The sequence below is a fragment of the Rattus norvegicus genome, chromosome 1 (assembly GCF_036323735.1).
Source record: "Rattus norvegicus strain BN/NHsdMcwi chromosome 1, GRCr8, whole genome shotgun sequence".
NCBI classification, from domain to species: domain Eukaryota; kingdom Metazoa; phylum Chordata; class Mammalia; order Rodentia; family Muridae; genus Rattus; species Rattus norvegicus.
Genome location: NC_086019.1, coordinates 231,323,990 through 231,328,300, shown reverse-complemented (window position 1 = coordinate 231,328,300; position 4,311 = coordinate 231,323,990).

The window sequence follows — 4,311 nt, the reverse complement described above, 5'->3', positions numbered from 1 at the left end:
GTGCCTCTTAAATGCCACCAAGACCAGCCACCTGACCATGTATGTGACCCACACTTGAGGATTCACATGTCTCACATTCATTCTGTCTTTATGTAAAGCCCTGAGGCATTCGCTCTATTTGACAGGGAGGAAACTGAAACTCTGAGAAATGAGAAATAGAACCAGGTATGCAGGCACAAGCCTATATATAACTCCAGCACTCGGGAGCTGGAGGCAAGAGAATGGGGGGGATTCCAAGCCAGCCTGGGCTTCCTATCAAGACCCTAATTCAATACATACACACACCAAGGGATGTTTGAAGGGATTTGGACAATGTCATGAAAATTATTTCAAACTTGGAAACAAGAAGAGATTGCTGTAGGTCTAGAGCTCAAAGTTGCACAAAGATACCGAAGGGGACAATTTTTGTCCCAGACACTCCAAGAGATAATAATGTAGTTTCTAGAAACATTAGAGTATAGCAACTTAATCTGGAGTGGACACTACTGCCACCTAGTGGTTGCAATCTGGGATTGCTGCTAAAACTCAGACTGGGCCAAACAACACACCCCCACCCCCACAGCAAGGAGGTCAAAGGGTCACTATTGAGAAATCCTCCTTTGGGAGAGTGTGACCATACTTGACCTGTCACCAGCTATTAGTTGTGTCTCCAGCACATCAACATGTAGAACACTGTTTCCAGGCCTTTGTCCTCTGACTTGGAAGCTATCCCTAGCGATACAAAGTGTGTGTAATCTTCAACAATAGGGTCTTCTGCTGGCCAAGTTCTGGTAGACAATCAGGAGCAATGACCATTGTCTGTATTGTTGGGGGAACTCTTTGGACCTCTCTTACCAACGACTTGTGGGGAGGTATCTTACATCTGCCTTGTTTTTTCTCTTTGTGATATCAAACCCAGAGCTTTGTGTAAGCTATACCCCCAACCTTACCCTCTCTTCATAAATACTGATATACTCTGAATATGGGGCCTTATGACCTTATAAAACCCTAGTCACTTCTTTCAAGGTCCTGAGTGCAAATGCAGTTTTGGTCAAAATGTACTGGGGACTGGGATTTTCTGCAAGGCACTTGGAGGCCCATTTCAGCCCATTGTACCTCTCTGGTTCTTTGTTAACGCCTGCTGGGCAGGTGGTCCTGAGCTGTATAAAAAGCAGGCTAAGCAAGCCATGTGGAGCAAACTAGTAAGCAGCACTCCCACCCCCCCACCCCCCCACCCCCCACCCCCCCACCCCCCACCCCCCCACCCCCCCACGCCCCCACGCCCCCACCCCCGTGCACCTCATGCAGTCTCTGCTTCGGTTCCTGCTGAGTTCCTGAATTCCCTTGTGCCTCCATGAGAAGTATGTTTCTCGCCTGTTGAATGCTGTGCTGTATAGATACAGCTGCTGAGCCCACAAAGCCATGCATGTTTCTACCACACCGCAGAGCTTCCTTGAGGGACAGGCGCTACATCTATGCCAACTCCTTAATCAACACAAGCCACCCTCTAAGGCTGGTATCTCAGAGCCGAGCATGGGGCTCAGTGATACAGCATTTGCCGTACATGCTGAACGCAGTGGCAGACATACTTAATCCCAGCACTCGAGAGGCAGAGGCAGATGGATCTCTGTGAGTCTGAGGCCAGCCTGGTCTACAAAGCGAGATAAATAACGTTATTCCAGCCACACTACCTGCCTCTATCTTTGTGACCCCTGAGATAAATCTCCAAGAAGAATTTTGCTTTTGTAGAAAGCGCTCTCCCAAATGCTATCACACAGGGCCCCAAGGCACATGTCTGGAAGCCAAGCCCAGCAATTAAGTGCTGACCTCCTTCCTTCTGGCCATCTCACGTTTCATAATAAGCAATTATTTAAATTAGTGCTGTTTCTTACTTAGTCTCAAAAAACACTCATATTGGTTAACTAATTCAAACTAACTAAATTTATTAATCAATAAGGGGCTTTTTGGTTTAGTTTATCTTTGGTTTTCTGAGACAGGTTTTCTCTGTGTAGCCCTGGCTGTTCTGGAACTCGATCTGTAGACCAGGCTGACCTCGAACTCACAGAGGTCTGCCTGCCTCTGCCCCCTGAGTGCTGGGTTTAAAGGCGTGAACCACCTCCATCTGGCATGAATCAATTCTATGTTAAGCTCATAGCAGGGTCTCAAAGTCAAGCCAGAGTTTGGACTCAGGATGCTATCAATTCCCTGGGACACAAGGAGCTGTTCCAAGCTCCTCAGTAAACAATGATCTGTCCTTGGCAGATGTTAGGGAGGAACACCCTTGAACCTCTCTTATCAATTATTATCAGTAGATGAAAAGGCTTACAGTTCCCTAGCATAGAAGTCATTGTCTTGGGAATATGTATAGCATCCCTTCTGGATTGGAAAAGCTCTCCCTGGACTTTCCATACCTCTTCACCAGAATGTGCCCCACTCTGGTACTGGCTTCTATGGTTTGAATGTTTTTGTCAACTCCATTTTGGGAGATGCTGCCCTTGGATGAGTCTGTGTCATGAGGGTTCAACCCTTGCTATACACAGGGCTTGTAGGAGGCCTTACTGTTGTGTGAGGAACAGCATTCTTCTCTTCTCCAGAGGATTCATTTCTGTTCTTTATAAACTTACCAGTCTCAGGCAGTACATTACAGCAGCACAAAATAGACCATGACACTGACCGATAATGTTGCCCTCACTTTTTTGCAGAATATTTGCTTCATGGCAGGCACATGATTCCAGAGAGCCAATAAGAACTGCAATATTGAAACTAAGAAAAACTCCTTTTCTAAGGGTGTAAGAGCCCTTGGGTCAGAAATCAGGAGGCCTGGGTTCTAGCTCCTCTTCAATCAGGGGTGTGTTACTTAAATGTCCGGGCCTCCAATTCCACATCTGAAAATTAGCTACAGTTCCGAGAGGGAGGGGGAGGAGGAAGGGAGTAGGAGGGACAGGAGAGAGAGAGAGAGAGAGAGAGAGAGAGAGAGAGAGAGAGAGAGATTACATTAGCAGTCACTACAAACCGCCCTTTCCTTTGTGCTTTTTTGGGAAATCAGAAACAGGAGTATCCTAAGTCAGATGGTACATGGAGGATGTTCTTAACGCCTATACAGTTCCCATCATTCAACCCTTTTTGAAACCCTAGAGGTGAAAGATTTCTCGGACACTTTCTTCACTCTTGAAGCTCAAAGAGTTCTCCACAGCGTCATAATGGCAACCCCAAATAATGCGCAGACTCTTCAAACTGACACAAAAGCCAGGAGAGCTGCCAGTAGTGTGAGGAACCTGTTGGGGCTGCTGAAAAAAGCTATGAGGAGACCCAGTCACTAGTTCTGATTACTCATCCAGGAGACAGCCGGGCACCTCAGCCAGGCACCTCTTTATTACTACTGTTGTTTCAGAACCCCGTACATGTATACAATTGTTTTCTGATCAAACTCACCTGTCACTTCCAACTACAGAACCACCCCACCCCTTCTCCCAATTTCATATACTGTTTAAAAACAAAGTCTCACTATGTAGCTCCGGCTGTTCTGGAACTCACTATGTAGCCCAGGCTGCCCTGGAACTCCGTATACCTGCCTCTGCCTCCCGAGTGCCGGGATTAAAGGCAGACACCACCACCGCTCGGCAACTTTTTTTTTTAAGATTTATTTATATGAGTACACTGTAGCTGTCTTCAGACACACCAGAAGAGGGCATCAGATCCCATTACAGATGGTTGTGAGCCACCACGTGGTTGCTGGGAATTGAACTCAGGACCTCTGGGAGAGCAGTCAGTCCTCTTAACCGCTGAGCCATCTCTCCAGCCCCGGCAACTTTTTTTTTAAACCCTGAATCCACTTAGCGCTAACGGTATATGCTCCAGTGTAGGACCATCCATTGGAGCAAAAGGACAGAGTATCAGAGACCACACCCCTGAAGAAAACTGACCCTCCCTCATCCTGTAGCCAATAGCAACCAATAACTCTTCGGCTGATCCTGGGGCTACGGAAGCTCCTCCTCTGTTCTGATCCATTCTGCCTGTTATTTCCATTTCCTAAGGGACGCGGCAGTTGTAGCTGTTAGGTTTTTTAAAGCAAGGCTATTTTGATCATCCGCGTATCCTCAGAATCATCTACTGTCATTCTGTAAAATTGTTGTCAGTGAATAAACTCGCGGAGGTCAGTGCTTACACACTCGTGCTGCCCAAGGACGCGTCCCGAGTCTGGCACAGAGCAGGCTCTGGGTTCTGGTTAAATGTATCCACAGTGCAGCAGTGCTGGACCTGCGCTCAGGAGCCCAGCCGCGGCGCTCGCAGGGCATAGCCACCAGGTGTCGCCACCACGTCCCCGCGCGGGGC